The following is a 19,116-nucleotide window of genomic DNA, read 5'->3' as shown; positions in this document are numbered from 1 at the left end:
GTTAACATATGTTATTTTCCCAATGAAACACCCTGTGTAGTATACAGTAGAGTCCGTTTCTGAAATATGTAATAATTAGCCACATCAGAAGTAGAGGGCATTATTGCCATGGGCGATCTTGCTATCATTTCCCGCATTTTTTGTTCCCACATTTTTTCAAGTTAACGATTTAAAACAAAATACATATCAAATTTTTACGCACTGTATTCCGAACAACACTAAACAATAAGCTTAGTTCTTTGGCCCACTGGATCTTTTAACAATTCCCAGTTATGTCAAATTACTTTTTACTTCCTTGCAACTCTTCGTTTCACAAAAAATGAAAGTTATAGCCCAGTAATTGATCATGAAATACGGCGATACCGTGTAATTTTCCGTGTCACCACCGAATTGCATGAAAATTTGGATTTGCGGGACATGTCGGTAAATGGGATTAGTGTTGATATGACCAAAACAGAAAGATATGGAGAAACGCAATAGGGATAATGGCAAAGAGAATGATGATGATGATTGGCCTTGCATCTACCCTCCAAGAATACAGATTGGGTAAAATAAAACTAAATGGTAATTAAAAATGGTACTCATTTATATTTACATATTTTTAAACAATCCTTGGAACAACGCTATAAGTTTATTTAAAATAAATAAAAGGAAATATTACATTTTATCAACTTAACTAATTTAAAAAATATTTACAAGTTCATTGAAAAACTAGATACATAAATAGAAATCACTTATTAAAAATATAATTATTACGTACCGAACATAATACACCATAAAACTTTTCAAGTATTTATATTTCAATAAAAAAAGAGAAGAAACAGTACAAAGTAATACTAACAATTTTAAAATTATATTATGATGGTTTGTTCGCATAGCGGATCACTGACGAGATCTGAAAAGATAAGTGTACGCAATCATCTCCTTGTCTATTCCTAATCTAAACCGATTTCAAATACGACAAAATTATCAACTAAATGTGATATATTGTGTATGAAAATTAACTTGCTAATATTCCGATTTCTGGTCAATTAAAAAAATGTTTGCAATACATGTTTACTTTAACATTACGTTATCTTTATTTGTCAATCAAGATATAGAGTAATTACTAACATTTCAAAAGTTTAGCAATACTCAGCATAGAATTATTCGAAAATAACGTACATACGTATTTTTTATGTATGTTGTTCTATCTATATTCTGGTAGTTTTAAAACAGAACCATCAATTATTTAAAATCTTAAAAGTTAAAAGTCAACAGACTCTTTTTAATTTAATAGATAATGGAAAATTTGCAAAGAAATACATCCAATTTACTACTTAAAAAATATAATGTACGTTATTTTAAAGTAATGGTATATTCGCTATATTTTGATTGCTATATAGACGTAACTTTATTGTTAGAATATATTTTCCTTAAAATATGTATTTATACAGGGTGTAACAAAAATACAGGTCATAAATTAAACCACATGTTCCGGGAGCAAAAATAGTTCGATTGGACCTAACTTACCTTAGTACAAATGTGCACATAAAAAAAGTTATAGCCCCTTGAAGTTACAAAATAAAAATAGATTTTTTCCAATATATTGATAGCTATTAGAGATTTTTTATTGAAAATGGACATATGGCATTCTTGTGGCAGGAACATAAAAAAATAAAAGTGAAATTTGTGCACCCCATAAAAATTTTATGGAAATTTTGTTCCCTTAAACCCCCCCAAATATTTGTGTACCTTCCAATTAAATTACTATTGTGGTACCATTAGTTGAATAAAATGTTTTTAAAACTTTTTGTCTCCTTGTAATTTTTCGATAAGTCAGTTTTTATCCAGATATTTTGAACATTTTTTGTAAAATCCACCACAAATTTTTACATGGCAAGTAAGACTATAGAGACCTGGTAATAATATGAAATTATTGCGAATTTACATTTTTTAGGTAACTATATTTTCAAAACATATTAATATCTCGATAAAAAATCGTTTACCTAAAAAATACTAGGAATCAAAAAAACTTTTAAAAACATTGTGTCTAACTAATGGTACCACAATAATAATTTAATTGGAATATACACAAATATTTGCGGCGTTTAAAGGAACAAACCCCCATTAAATTTTTATGTTAACTATTAAAAAAGAAGCCGCATCTCGATAAAAACTGGCTAATCGAAAATATCAGGAGGCAAAAAAGTTTTAAAAACATTGTGTTCAACTAATGGTACTGCAGTAATAATTTAATTGGAACGTACACAAAAGTATGGGGGGAGGGGGGTTTAAGAGAACAAAATCCCCATAAAATTTTTATGGGGTGTACAAATTCACTGTAATTATTTTTTTGAGATGGACCTACCATAAGAATATCACATGTCCATTTTCAATAAAAAAATCTCTAATAGTTTTCGATATATTGGAAAAAATCGATTTTCATTTTGTAACTTCAAAGGGCTGTAACTTTTTTATGTGCACATTTGTACTAAGGTAAGTTAGGTCCAATCGAACTATTTTTGGTCCTAGAATATGAGATTTAATTTATGACCTGCATTTTTGTTACACCCTGTATATTTAAAATTTTTTATTCGAAATATATTTATGCTCCATATATTTAGTTCTACTTTTTATACACTCTGTACTTAAGGAGGCTAAAATCGTATAAATGGCAATTCCACAGTATTATTTCAATAGTAAGAAACACATACAGGCTGTTTAGTGTTTGATTAGAGATACTCCAATAAAGGAAGCGCTAAAATCGGCAACATTGCTCATGAGAATGAGTTGCGTTGCCACTATAGAATGACGAATGAATCGGCGCGACATTAAGTGGGCAGCGGGGAAACAGTGTTGCCATTTCTAGTGCGTATATCTAATTGAAAACTAAACAGTCTGTATATGAATAAAGAATAGTCAGGAGTAAGCTGTTGCGCGATCGGTTATGCGAACTAACCTTTTATGTATATATTCTCTGTTGTAATAATAATCTAAATAAAACCGAAGAGAGTGTATATTTCGACAATAGCGCATGGCCGATTTTTTAAGGCAAAACTGCAAGTAATAATAACCGAAATGTTACCTACTTGGCAAGGTCTTTTATCGACCTCGAGCCTCTAAAATTGTTAACGTTTAAATGGCGATATGGTTCCTCCGGTTAGTTATTAATATGCAGAGGTTTAGAAATATCAAAACTTAAAAAAAAACAAAAATTTTATTACAATTATTCGTGATTCATTCGTCATTGCCATACAAAATATTCAGTGACGTTATACTTGGTCTTCAAGTACTGCTTCAAAAATGTCGTGACTAACAAAACACGTACTTATCGATATGCTTTATCGATTATGAAATTGCATTTGAACGGGATAAAACCCAAATACCTAGCACAAACACTTATTGTGTATGATATCCACTATAAAAAATATTGCTATATAAGAATTTATACTGTGAACACACTGCATAGTTTATTATAGCTAAAAGTATTTCCAGACTTGTTGCAAGAAATAATCACCGATATAATAGCAGAAATCGAAAGAAATGCGGAACAGAGTTAGTACTCAGTTTCAGTACCGTTGACTGGCTACACTTTGAAGGGTAGACAGTCATCTAAAACGAACTTTAAATAAAAAATTTTTTCGTTACTTTTATTTTTATGTTTTTGACCTATCAGTTTATACCTTCTATGGTCTTTATGTTAGGCCTGTGATGGATCCATGAAGCATTTCTGGTTTGAGGTGATTTTTATATATCATAAAGGATCAGCCTCAACCAGTCAAAGATAAGTTTTTTCTTTGCTGGTTATTTCCGTATAAGCTATCTTTGACATAAGGATTATTATTTTCTTTCTGCAAGTTACTTTAAAAAACCTTTATAGCATTTTTCAGTGTTGTGATGTCTGGATTTGATCTTCATCACTGTTATAACCCACTCATTAACTGGAGAAACCATCTCGAAGTAAACCGAATCAAAATATATAAAATAAATATTTCAGACATTAAACTAGATCGAAATATTATAACATACTCACAACAAATCGTACATTTTTGATACTTTCTTCACAACAATGCAACATAGAAGTAATAAAAAATATAATAAACGCGGAGAAGTAAGTAAGGATTGGCCCTAAAGCTTTGTACTATCACCTATAAGAGAAATAATTGTAGTATTAGTCCAACCAAACGGCTATTAGTGGTATTCGTATACCATATGGTTAATATGGTACAATTTGCGTAGATAGTTTCGTTTCTGGTATTTCCGGCATTGGCGTTTACTTGATATGGTTCGCTTAAACACAATTAATTTAAAATAATCATTTTTCTGAGAAAGCTGTTATTACAGCGAACTATGTCAAGTTGACTATATTCTAAGGAAATTAAAAATAGTATTGAGTTTTACGTTAGATTATCTCAATTTTTGTAATATAATATTAAAATTTCACTATACAGTGATAACATGTAGTACTACTATCTTTCTTCTATACTCATTAATATTCAGTTCAGCGGGCTGTTATTGTTCGACGTGTGAACTTCCATAAACAAGGAATCTACCTATTTCATGGAACGATCTCTTGTTTATGAAATTTAACACCTCTAACAATACCACCCCGATGCGCTGAATAACAATGAGTCCCTATAAAGATAGTGGTACTATACTATTTGCAACATTTTGTCAGTGAAACTGCAACAGCTTTCACTGTTAAATAGCGAAGGCAACTACAGAGCCGTAACTACGATGTTATTGGCCCCGGGGCAAAGGTGATCTGGGAGCCCCCAGACCCCCGGCAGGAAGGCGGGGTCCGGAAAAATGTTTGATATTTAACCCCTTGAAAACGCATTTTAATGGATTCTATGACTGAAGTTTCTTGAACCTACATATGGCTATTTTAGTTGACCAACACAAAAAAATTTTGAAATCACCTTATTTCTTATTCGCTTTAAAAAACTTAAAAGAAAAACAACAAAATGAACAGACAGTAAAACAAAATGAGATAATATAATGAAACAATAAAAAGAAAATTTCTTGAAACTTCAAAACCGAATGGAAAAATATGAAGATATGAAGGTTTATGTAGAGAAAATGCAGGAAGAGGTAAATCAAATTGCTGAGGAGATACAGAAAATTGAAAAGGTGGAAGAATAATTCAAGAATGCTAAATTCGATATGGAAAAAGTGGAAGAAAAATTGACGGAGATAGGAAAATGTCAAAAAGGAGGAGACAAGTAATTGTATACAGCTCTAATGAGAGCAGAATCCTATTTGACGAGGATAGTAGAAAACGATATCCGGTACCTTCAGCAGTGACACTCTCTAAGGCGAATACCGTCACTGTTGTTAGATTTATTATGCTGTGGTACTGGTAGGGCTGATTCCAATGTGCTCATTCCATCTTACACTTACCTTTCTTTTCAATATGTGGTACCATGTGGTTCCGTTCACGTACCAAGATGTGGTCTGTGGGGGTCGCTATTCCGGTTGCATTTTAGTTTTTATTTCACCAAAATAACTAATTTCTTCAGTAACAATTTATATCTTTACGATGTCTTACGATCTTAACAATGTATCTTCCAATGGCATTTTAGGTTTTATTACGCCGAAATAACTAATTTCCTAAGTATTAATTTAAATTTTTATGTTAAGGTCTCGGGAGCCACAGCCCAGCTCAGGCCTCAGGGCTCCTTCTAAGTGTTCTGTTCCAATTGCATTTTAGTCGACAATACTAATTTCTCCAGTGAAAAATTAAAACTTTATGTTCAGTTCTAGGATGCCCCTGTAAGGTCTTTTTAAAATTGTGTCATTTGAAAATATTTCGTTGGGATCGGCTTTTAAAATAAATATTTTTATTTTCCTAGTTCAACTCTATGCACGGTCAAAAAGGGGCACCTGCGGGGCCCCCTTGTTCGGGGGCCCCGGTTGCCCCAATGGTAGTTACGGCCCTGAGGCAACAGCTTTCACTGTTAAATAGCGAAGATATCATTAATAAAACGAGGCTGTGTTATCAGGTTGTTGACGCTATAAAATTTGAAGAATATAGATTAATTAGTTTGATGAGCCATGTACTTAAAGTACTCCTTCTTATCATTCACTCGCGCATATACAACAAATTAGAAGAACATCTAAGTGAAATTCAATTTGGAATCAGAGCAGGACTCGGAACGAGGGAAGCACGTTTCAGTTTGCAAGTTCTAATACAGAGAGCCAGGATTGTCGACTGCGATGTGTATGCATGTTTCATTGATTTCGAGAAGGCATTTGATAAAGTCCCACAAGGGAAAGTAATCGATATCCTAAAAACATCAGGACTCGATAGTAAGGATATTAGACTGGTCTCAAACTTATATCTCCAACAGAAAGCAACAGCGATTCGAAAATGAACTGTCCGAGATCTTCACAGCCGGAAAGAGAGTTAGACAGGGTTGCATACTGTCACCAGCAGTATTTAACATATACTCTTAAGACATCTTTAGAGAGGCCTTGCACGAATCAGAAGATGGTATTGCAGTAAATAGCCAACTTATAAACAATATTAGATATGCAGACGATACAGTATTGCTGGCAGATAGTACGCAGGGACTCCAAAGGATGATCGATAATGTTGTAGAAACATGATAAATAGGGCCTGAAATTAATTGTAAGAAGACAAAAATAATGCTGGAGCTCAGCTGGGCTCAGATGCTGGAACACAACGAGACGCCAAAATACCTTGGCGTCAGTCTGGATAGACCTCTGTCTTACCCATACCACTGTCAAGATGTCAAGAAGAAAGTAAGTGCCAGAAATAGTATCAAATATCAGAAATAATACAAAATGGGGAGCACAACCACACACTCTCCGCATTTCTGCCTTAGCATTATGTTTTTCGGCCGCGGAGTTTGGAGCACCATAGGTCTGGATCCCGCGTATGAAAAAAAAGTTGATTAATAGCAAGCTGAAAATTTGTTAATAGCTTAAGGGTGCCTAGTCGGACAAACTTTGATATATGGGAACACTTGAACAGGGGAAGTTTTAATTGTGGAACAGGTTAAAAATTTGGAACGGTCACACCACGAAAACGGCACATTTATTTTGTCCGACAGAACAGACTTAAATTCTCCGAACAGAGATTAAACTCTCATGCAAAAATCAGACTGCTATTTATCACCAAATGGGCGTTTTAATGAGTGGAACAAGTAGAATATGTCAAATGGCAGGAATTATGACAGGTGATAAATAGCAGTCTGATTTTTGCATGAGAGTTTAATCTCTGTTCGGAGAGTTTAAGTCTATTCTGTCGGACAAAATAAATGTGCCGTTTTCGTGGTCTGACCGTTCCAAATTTTTAACCTGTTCCACAATTAAAACTGCCCCTGTTCAAGTATTCCCATATATCAAAGTTTATCCTACTGACACCCTTAAGCTATTAACAAATTTTCAGCTTGCTATTATTCAACTTTTTTTTCATACGCGGGATCCAGACCTACCAGTATGGGCAAACTCTGCTCACGCAAAGAACGTCGACGTGGCTTTAAATGTAACGGTTCGGATAAAATCGGGTTGCCTGAAACCGATACCTATCGAAGAGGTATACCCCATAGCTGGGATTGCTCCACCACCTATCAGGATGAAGGTCACGTCAGAGGCAGAACGAAAAAAGCAGGAGACGGACCGAAGACACCCCTTATATGACCACCAAACTCAGCCAAGCAGACTAAGATCTCGGAAGAGCTTCCTGAAAACATCAAGATCCATCCCCGAAGCGCCAGAGACGCGCAGAATACACCTATGGCAAGCGTCAGCTACCGCGACACATTTTCCTCCCTCAGAGGAAATGGCTGCTGGACACAATTTACCGTATCCGACTTGGAAAGCGCTAAACAGACTAAGAACCGGCGTTCCACGTTGTGCTAGTAACCAGACCAGCCGGCATCTACTATCATGCACAGAGATGAGAGAGACCTGCACAGAAGAAGACTTAATTATAGCAAATCACAGGGCCATCTATGTGGCCAACCATTGGAAATACAGAATTTAAAGTTGTCGGTGTTCCGGACACGGAAAGTAAAGTAAGTAACTCACTAATTACAATAAGCTATACACCGTTAGATAGAGTAAAGAAAATGTGATATTTGGGCTGCAATATTAAGGATACTTATCATAGCTACAAAATAAAAACTCGAATTGAAAAAGCCAGAAGTTCTTTGAAGGGCATTAAATGTGGTGCTACCAATGTATGCTGAGGGTCTTATATATACACCACACAACTAACATAACTATTATCCAGAGGCTAAGTAAAGACAAAGAAATTATTAACACAGTAAAGGACAGAAAATTAGCTTATTCGTCCAAATTATGCTTAATAGTAAACACCGACTTGTTACAGTTGATTCTACAAAGCAAGATTGGGGACAAGAGAGGCTGTGGACGTAGACGTATATCCTGGCTGGCTAATCTAGAAAAGTGGACTGGTCTGACGTCAAATGATCTATTTCGACCTGCTGTGAATAGAATACGATGGATCAATGTGATCGCCAACATCTCTAGAAGATAGGAACCTTTAGATGATATGCTACAGTTGGTTTATTCAAAGTCTTGGCTACACGTCTAAATTTGCTTTTTCCGTATTAAAATTAATCTCTTGCCATCCATCGACTGGATTTCTAATTATTAACAACTAGTACCTAATATCTTTTTTAACCTTCGGATGACCAAGGGGGTAAATTTGGACCTCAGCGTATGTTTTTCTTTAATGAATTCAAAAGTATTTTCAATTTTTAACTCATTATTTTTTTATTTGACTTTAATATCATTCTAGATATCCTCATACTTTGAAATAAAAAAAATTCCCTATATTTTACGAATAAAAAATATATTCTGAAGTTGACGTTTAGTAAAATACCGTCTATTATGTGGAATTCGAAGTAGTTTTACACTGCGCGTTATCAAAATCTATTTTTAGACTGCGGTGCCTGTTATGTACGAATCATGACATTCCTGTCTCCTGTCTGCTACAGTTAGTCATTATTATTATTATTTCCTGGCGTATATTATTATAGTTTCTTAGTATTTTGTGTACATATAAGATATGGCCCGCAAATATCTTACTGAGGCTGAGTTACAGGAAATTAGAGTATCAGAAAACGAGGATGTATTGTTAGATGAAGATTTAAATACTGAAAACATTCATGACCTGGGGTCATTTTTTACCCCCGTTGCTCATCCGTGTAACAAAAAAAGGTTGGTCATCGGAAGGTTAACCAACCATCTACATAATGCCCTACTATCTAACCAAAGAGTACGTTAACCCGTTTTGAGCCGTTTGACTGGAGTAATTACTTTTTTTCAAAAAATTCGGTGACGCTCTATTCCAGAAATGTACGGAACAGATCTACCTCTTAAAATTGTGTGGCTATTATATGTATTCTTAAAATGTATATTTTTTCAATTCGTTTCAGTGAAATTGTACCGGATGTCCCAAGAAAATTCTGTTACAATTTATCAACAAACTAGTTTAAAATGATATATATTATATGTACAACCTTAACTATAAACATGTCTTAGAGATCTTTTATCTTTTAGTCAAAGTCAGTGGTTCGTGGAAAGTTCTTATAGAGCGTGCACTATTTTATTCAATAACGATAAATATAATCAATTAAATAAACGAGAATAAATACAAAAATTATACAAAGTAAATGATGTCAGGGAAGAAGATTCTCCAAGAAAAACTGCATTTTTCAAGTAAAGCCCACAAAATATTGTGTTTCCTTACACTGATGTGCATGTATCAAAGTCAGTAGACAATGTGTAACAATCTTTTTTGGCTCCCATGTGTATAGAGATGTTAAATTTCAATATAGCAACGAATTTTAAAAAATCTTCTTCGATATAATCGTTTAACGTGCAAAATTAATGCTAAAAAATTTACACAATAGAACAGAAATCACACGAAAATCTTTGTAAATCTGTTAGCATCCACCTTATACACCCGAGTTTACACCATGTGAATTACACTGATTCCCCAAAGGTAAATCTATAATAAAAAGAACCATTTCAAATGAATTAACTGCAAAGAAAAAAGACAGTCTTCAAATACTACGTAAAAAAATCAAAGACTAATGGAGTGTTTGAGGATAAAAAATGTGTATATTAAAGAGGATAACAGTTCAATCTGCCAAAATGTAAAGCAAAACGTTTTACAACATTAATTGCATTATTATTTTGTAACCATGGCTAATCATAGTAGACTAATACAAAGATATCATGCATGTAAAGATGTTTATGGCTTTGAGCTTTCAATATTTCGTCGTCCCGGAAGAAGATTAACACGATTTTTAAATATTTTTATCCCTGTTGATTCGAATTTTATCAATTTAATCCCTTTTTTTCAACCCTATTTACAGTTACGTCATTGTTCATCGTAAAATTTTCCTTTACCATGGAGAAACCTAACACAGTTTAAATTGAACTCATAATCTTTGGATAAGCTATACCGTTAAGAACAGTTATACTGGACAAAGAACAAAAATTAATAGTTAAACAACGGTGTAAAGTGCAGTAAGGACATTAAATGATACAGAAAATTAGTCGAACAATGACATAAAATACACTTACGTCGTTGTTGCACAAAAAATCCAGTCTAAGACGATCTTACTAAAATTCTTGCGTTACACAATTGACTTTTGTGTTATTGTTCTTCTGAAACAAAGTTTAAACTGGCGCATATTTCAATAACGACACAACTATCTTCTAGCGGCTCAGCACATAGTTACGGTTGTGTCGTTGTATCATCTGCCCACAGTATTTTAGTCGTTCTGCAATAAACAGGAATTGAAAAAAATGTCAGTTACGTCATTGTTCTTCCGAAACGGCGATATTTGCAACTACATTCCCTATAATCCTTCTTCAATATTAGCTGTCAAGGGACTCTTCGCGAGACGTGCCTATTAATGCCGCAAGGTCTGTATAGATCACAAGTTAATAAAAACATAAAAAAAGATGTTAATGAAAACAACGACAACGTACTAAGAGGATAAACAAATTAAGAAGATCTTCGAATGATATAATCTGTAATATTAAACTTCTTAGACAAAGTGAGACAGGAATATCCGAAGAAAGAAACATGCTAACAGAGAATCAAAATATATTGTGTCAACAATCTACTGTATTTGACTCATTCGCAGCACGTCAGTAATATTCCTCCAACGATACTTCCTCAAATAAAAATCCCTTAGAAAAGGTAACTTGTAATTAATAAGAAATGTATCAAGCAAAACACTAATATATACAAGGGGAAATAAAAATATTCAGGCCAGTAAATTGGCAGTAATTCATTTGTAAATGATAAACAAAGTGTAAATATTTTGTTCGCGTAAATAATATTTAATATAATCAATGTATAAGTACGAAATAAATAGTACGAATTGTATGAAACAGGTGGCTAAACTAAAATATATCAATACGACATATTGCCAACTTAAACAAAGTCATTTAAACCTTAAAATAAGAAGATCTTGTATTACCATTAATACACTTAACCGAATAGTGTTTCAGTGTAGCATTATTGACCCATTCCACTATAAACAGTAATTTTTAGAGCTATTAAGTTCACTGGAAATTTTAGCATATCTAATAATTAAAATATATAATAAATGAATATATTTTATAGCAAATAAAGCGCCTAGAATTGGTCAGCAAAAAGGACAATTTCTAAGTAATTTTAATTTATAACTTTTTAACGATTATAGCAAGCGTGTTAAGGGTATTATGTACTCATGGACCACAGTTCTAATTGACAGTTATTAGGATGCGTATGGACAGAAAAAACATTTTTCCAGATCGGGTGTAAAATATCTTTTTTCGATTTTGTTGTTCCAATACCATTGTATCTACATTGAACCTACGCGCTTCAGTGGTTTTCTACAAAAAGCAGCATTCTTCAGATTACAGAATTAAGACAAGCAATTCAGCCGTGTGATGAATTACCGAAATTATTTTTAACGTTTGCGTTAAAGTTAACATAACTATAACATAACTATCTCCATAACTATAAAACGTAAATTCGGTGTGATGGATCATCCACCGTTATGAGATAAGTTATTTCTTAGACGTTATAGACGGAAGAAAATATTAAGTTGTCTAAAAAGAGAACCTTATATAGAATCAGTACAAGTTTGAGCGAGAAAGAGAATTATGAGAAGTTGGTATACCTACCCACGGCTACCGATGACCGAACAACTGTTCGATGTTCGGTGTCGTTCGGTGGTGAATCGTAAAAGTAGATAGAAAGAACAAAGAACAGTACCTACTTAAAACCCTTGGATGTTTATAAATAAAAATTTCAACTTGTATCTCTCGATATTTAAGGTGATACATAAGGTGAGGTTATGTTGAATGGGTTGTTGTTTATTTTTGCTCCATGTTAATTTTGAGTTTTAATTAAATAAAATCTGTCTGGAAATAAAAATAGTGGATACTGAAGTTAGAAAAGCTGTCTGGAAGTAATTGTTAGTGAATTGAATAAATAACTGATGGTTTTGCACATTGTGATTTCATAAAGTGAGGTTAATCATGCCTTTAGATTTGTGTGCAATATGCAATCATTCCATTGATGGTGAGGATAAACCTTTATACTGCGACTGCTGCCGGGTTGTGTTCCACTTGTCAGAAGGATGTTCTGGCCTTTCCAGCTCAGAAGTGAGGGCTGTGGTGTTACAAAAAAGGAACCTTATATATCTTTGTGTGGAATGTCGTACTGCTTTTAAGTCAGCGCCCATGGTGGTCAGAAAAGTCCAGGAACTCCAGCAAGAGGTGGCTGGCCTTAAAAAAGAGATCAAGCAGTTAAAATCTTCCCCAATGCTAAATACAGAGGTAGTACTTTACGAGGCCCATGAACGATTTGTACGCTCTAAAAACCTTATGGTGTATAATGTTCAAGAGTCTATAGATACAAAGCTAGAAGATAAAATAGCATATGATACCAATATAGCAATAGATATCTTTAAGAAGTTGGGATGTGAGAATGACAAGAGTGCAATAGTCAAAGTTGTCCGTGTAGGGAAAAAGAATGATGGGAAGAAAAGACCACTTAAGATTATTTGCAACAACTCTGAAGTTATACATAAAGCTCTTTGTTCTAGAAAGAAGCTACAAATGGAGTCATGTTCATACAAAATAGCGTATGATTACACAAAAATGCAACAGGATGCATACAAAGCGGTTAAAGAGGAGCTAACACAGAGAAATAATGAAGGTGAGGATTTGATCATAAAATATATTAAAAGCGTTCCTTCCTTAATACCCAAAAGGCAGATTACCCACGAAAACTTTTAACCACCCCATTAACAATATATTATCAAAATGTCAGCGGTCTGCGAACCAAAATAGACCATCTTAAACTGGCTGTGAGTAGTTGCTTGTATATTATAATTTTAGTTGAAAGTAACCTAAATAGTGATTTTTTGGACAGTGAACTAGAATGTGTATATTTTAACTTATATCGTAGTGATAGGTCAATCTTAACAAGCCAAAAATTGAGTGGTGGTGGTGTACTGATCTACGTTCGAAGATCTATTCGGTCCCAAATGATAAACATATCACATCAGAAGGTGGAACAATTGTTTACTTCATGTGAGTACAATGCATCAAAATTTATCATTTCAGGAGTTTATATTCCACCAAACATGCCTGGATTAGTATACACCTCTCATTGTGAAACAGTAGAGGATGTTCTACAAAGATTTCCAGCACAATATTTTTATATTTTTGGAGATTATAATCTTCCCGAAGCTATATGGTCAAACGATGAATATGGTTTGCAGGTTGTGTGTCCTGGAACTTCTTCAGCTATCCATATTGCCCAAACTTTTGGTTTTCTTCAGTTATTTCAAAGGATAAGTATTCCTAACAGCAGAAATATTTTCTTGGATCTTATGTTCACAAACGATAAAAGTGTTGAGGTACTGTTAGGAAATGACTCTATTCTAAACAGCAGTTTACATCATGCTAGTTATGAGTGTAGTTTAAGAAATATTCACAAAAAACAGGTAGACGACAGCCTCTTCTGCCAGGATCTGTACTATGATTTCAATAACGCCAATTATGTGGGTTTAAATAATTTTTTAGCTGGAATTAACTGGGAGCAGTGTTTGTCTCGTCTTGATTTAGATTTAGCTGTTGATTACTTCTATGAAATTTTAGCTTTTGGTATTGCTTCATTTGTACCTGTGAAAAAATACCAAACCAGCACTTATCCTAGGTGGTTTTCAAAGGAACTAAGACAGCTTAGTTCTCAAAAAAGGAGAGCACATTACACCTATATTCAGTCCAGATCTCATCTGACCTCAATATTTTTACTAGACTGCGTTCAGAATGCAAAAAAGTTCGGGAGGTTTGTTGGTCTCAGTATATCTCACTGATGGATATAGAATTCAAATCAAATCCTAGATACTTTTGGAGGTACATAAAGGACTTAAAAACCAACCATTCTCTTCCCCGAATAATAATATACGGCGAGGATAAAGCAAATGATGGGCAAGAGATTGTTGATTTGTTCAAAAAGTACTTCCAAACAGTGTACACCCCAAGTAACCCAGAGAACAAACTAGACCTTGGAACACCCACAAATATTTACCAAAACTATAAGTTTTCGGGTATTTCTACAAAAGAAATACACGAAAAAATATCTCTTTTACCTAGTAAAAATACCCTTGGTCCCGACGGTGTTCCAAGTAGCCTGTTAAAATATTGTGTATGTACCCTTGTGGTTCCACTAAGTTTATTATTTAATAAGTCTTTAAGATCCTCAATTTTTCCTGAAAAATGGAAGGATAGTTTTATCACGCCCATCTTTAAAAGTGGGAACAAAAACGATGTTACGAACTACAGGAGTGTATGCATTCAATCATCACGTCCAAAATTGTTTGACAGTATTAGCAGCGACCAATTAAACTGGATGTGTCGTGGGCTAATAAATAAGAATCAGCATGGCTTCTGTTCAGGTCGTTCAACTCTAACTAATCTGTTACCATATCAATAAAAAATAATTAAAGCTTTGGAAGAATTCAAGCAAGTTGATGCAGTTTACACAGATTTTTCAAAGGCTTTCGATCAAGTAGACCATAATATTTTTCTCAGGAGATTATTTGATATAGGGTTTGATGTTTCGGCTGTAGGTTGGATCAAAAGTTTATTGTCAGAGCGTAGACAGATGGTCAAAATAGGTGCTTTTAAATCGGATGCAATATGTGTAACTTCTGGTGTTCCCCAAGGGGGGCACTGCTCCCCAATGTTTTTCAAACTGTTTGTGGACTCAATTTTTGATTGTTTTGAAAACAGTGAAGGTCTCGCTTTTGCTGATGATTTCAAAGCCTACAGAATAATGAATTGTCAAACTGATCAACAACTGCTGCAGGACGATCTTGACAGATTAACGCAGTGGTGTCACATTAATAAATTAAACCTAAATATATCAAAATGTTGTCTAATTAGTTTTTTAAGGGTTCCAGAATATATGACACTTCTTACGAACTGTGTGGGCAACCATTAAAAACTGTATCAAAAATAAAAGACTTGGGAGTAATTTTCGACAAAAATTTAACATTTGTCGATCATATTAACTCAGTCACAATACAGTCATCCAAAATGTTGGGTTTCATCGTGAGAAATTGTAGACATTTTTCTGTTGACACTGTCAGAATTAGTCAGATCTAAACTTGAGTATGGATCAGTGGTGTGGTCTCCTTATCAAGCTGTCCATAAATATACTGTAGAAAAGGTTCAGCCTAAGTTTCTAAGATTTTGTGGATTCAAATTATATATTGGGATCTCTGATCATAATTATTCAATTTTGGAAAAACAACTGAATTTGAAAACACTTTCAGAAAGGAGAATCTGTGCTGGATTAAATTTTTTGCATAAAATTGTTACAGGGAAAATTGATAGTGCTGAATTGTTGGAGTCGGTTAACATTGAGATTGTCACACGAAATAGGAGACATAACTACTCTTCTTTTCATATACCCTATCATCGAACAAATTATGATATGAATTTGCCTATAGAAAGATACTCGAGATATGTTAACCAACTTCATTTGGAAATATTTGATATGTCTGGAAGTGGGTTCAGGGCTCAATTTAATAGAATCAATTTCATAGAATAATTAATACTTTAGTTTAGTGTAAAACTTTAATTATAAATTTAGGGTTGTAATGTTAATTGTTGGTTGTTTGAACACTGTTGCAGCTTGAATTATTTTTGTTGTTTTTTGATTATATTTTTTCTCAATCTATTGCATACATCTTACATTTTACTATTTGTTAATTGTAACTGTTAATGGGGTTTACCCGTAATATTAATAAATAAATAAATAAATAGATATTTGATTTTTGTATAATTTATAAAATTGCATTACACTTCATTGCCTTCGTCACAAGGACAATAAAGCACAAAGAAGAAAAAGAGAGGCGGCTGCAAGCGGGATGACCGCTTTATATTTATTTTTCTTAAAATGTGTTTGTGTTGTGATCGGGCAGCCAGCGGGGGGTGGACCCTTTACATCCAAACCACGCTGACTGCCTATTTTTATTTACTTATTTTACGTTTCCATATTATTGGTTATTTATTTTATCGTATTTTATTTTTTATTATATGTTTATATTTCTTTCGAACAATTTTTATTTTTCGGTTTTTCCTGTCTATGTTTTCTATCTTTTCTTTCTTCTCTGTCCTTTCTTTGTTTCTTTCCTTTTTCTTTATGTCTCTTCTCTTTCTTTTCTCATCTGTCATTGTGTCTGCTCTTTTCTTCTCTTTTCCTCTTTTTCACTCTCGTTTCTCCCTTTGCGTTATGTCTTGTATCGTTTTCTGGGACAGTCAGTGGGGAAGGACCTTTTACATCCGACCTACACAGACTGTCACATTTTAATTTCCGAATTGAATGGGTGGATGAGTAAGCGTGCATATATGAAAGTATGAATGATTGGAGTTGAATGAGAGAAAATATGAGGGGGCGGACGAGAAAGAGTGCATAGATGAAAGTACAAACGACTGGAGTTGCTCGTAACTGCCAACTGACATCTTCTGGTTGTTTCCATCCGGGATTGGGGGCCTCCTTGTCGCCCTACCTGCGCACGGGTTGCACCAGGCGGTCGCTTCGCTGACTGGCCTGGTGCGGGGCGTGGGGTCGGCCCGGGGGCCAGCTGATCCATGGAATGCACGCTAGGAGTGCCGGAGGGGAGATATGAGTAAGGTCGACGGGTCAGATATGCTCGCTAAGAGCGGTCCCAGATCCGTCGGCTGGAGAAAAGAGGAGGTGGGTTTAGTCGGTAGGCGGCCCGTGACACAGATAGGACGGACCGAATCCGACACACCTGGGACACCTTCCCAGACGGTCTTGCGAAGATTGCCACCTCCCAAAAAAAAAAGTTAAATATGATACATCACACCAAATCGAGGATTATAACTTATCTACAGGATAACTTTACGTTAAAGATAACTTCGGTCATCCATCACAGGGCTGATTGTCTAAATTTTGTAATGTTTTCATCCAACGGGATCCGAAGTAGAACCGGCAGTCGATATTTGAACTCTTCGTGTAACTTTGTGTCGATTGATATACGATTTCACTAATTTTGAGTAATATTTGCCGAACTTCCGGTCATACCTTTAACCGGAAATGACATCAAAACCGGAACTAAATATTCGAGCTCGAATTTTCAATGCGCGTCGATTGATATAGGTATGCCACATAGTATTTTAGAGACTATAATGTGGCACTTCCGGTTACAATTTTACCCGGAAGTGATACGTATATATTTATTCTCGTCTTGCTAAGGCGCGTCGAATAATACATTGCTTGTACTATTTCGGCGACTTTAAAACAGTACTTGAGGTTGCAACTCTGGAACCGGACGTCCGAGATCAAATTTCTCACCTTTAATACCATCTTTGGGTTATAAGCTTTCATGCCTTTTTATCGCCTAATTTGTATTATATCTGTTTTAATAAAGGAGGAGTGTTGACGGACGGACAGACTTGGACAATTCAAAGTCTAAAAATGAGGTTGATCAACTGCTTAATATTCCCAATACTAACATACGCATATGCATCTTGGACCCTAAGACAAGCTGAAAGAAGGAAGATAGATGCCACTGAAATGTTGTGTTGGACAATAATGTTACGAATTCCCTGGACAGACCACAGGGCAAATAATCCAATCTAAATAAGCTAAAGGTCAGCAAACAACTCTAGCAAAGTCCAGCTGGTTCTTAAAAAAACTAATACGACTCTTAAAGCGTATTTTGTAGAAAATTGAGCAGTGTATTTTGAAGGATAAATACTTATTATTTACATACTGTCACTGCCAAATCTTAAAATTTGTCAGATAACTGATTCTGTTCAACCTCAAAAAATGGCTCCACATGCTAGCAAAGAACTAAAAGCAAGAATTGTAACGAAATTAGAAGATGGTTGGTCACTATCTGCCGTAGCGAACCATTTTACCGTACGCAGAACAATTTTTAATATTAATAAAAGATGTAGAGAGCAAGAAACTCTCGAAAGAAAGCAAGGTTCTGGAAGACCAAAAATATCTACCGCTCATGAAGATCGTACGCTTTTGGAGCGATTAGAAGAGAATCCTTTTGAAGATGCGAAAACTGCAAGAATGATGTCACAGTTTGCGGGAAGAAAGACGACAACTTGGCGCAGAATTAAAGCATCGCGTCTTAAGGTACTGAACTGCAGCAAAAAACAAGCTTAATATTTACGTTAATATTATTTCTTAATATTCTATTTAGACCTTAATAATTATTATAATTTATGAATTAACATATATGAAATCGGTTGTTTGTTGTTTGTGTGTTCATGTTATTATTTGTCTGTCATAATAAATATAATATAATGTCAGATCAATCAAATACACTGCTCAAAATGATCAAATCTTACTAAGAGTCGTATCAGTTTTTTTAGGAACCAGCTGTCCATCTCCAACAATTAAAATATTTATAAATGTATAAACATTCTCAATTTCTTTGCAAAACGAAAATGCAGCAGCTGCATAATACTCTGGTTAAAGCGGAGAGTGCAGGAAGAGTCTATACCGGTTTCGGAGATTTTTTTCCCCTCATCAGTAAACCCATATCCTCTTCTCTCCGCTTTAAC

Source organism: Diabrotica virgifera, chromosome 5 (genome assembly GCF_917563875.1).
Source record: "Diabrotica virgifera virgifera chromosome 5, PGI_DIABVI_V3a".
Taxonomy (NCBI): Eukaryota; Metazoa; Arthropoda; class Insecta; order Coleoptera; family Chrysomelidae; genus Diabrotica; species Diabrotica virgifera.
Note: the sequence above shows the minus strand (reverse complement) of the source record.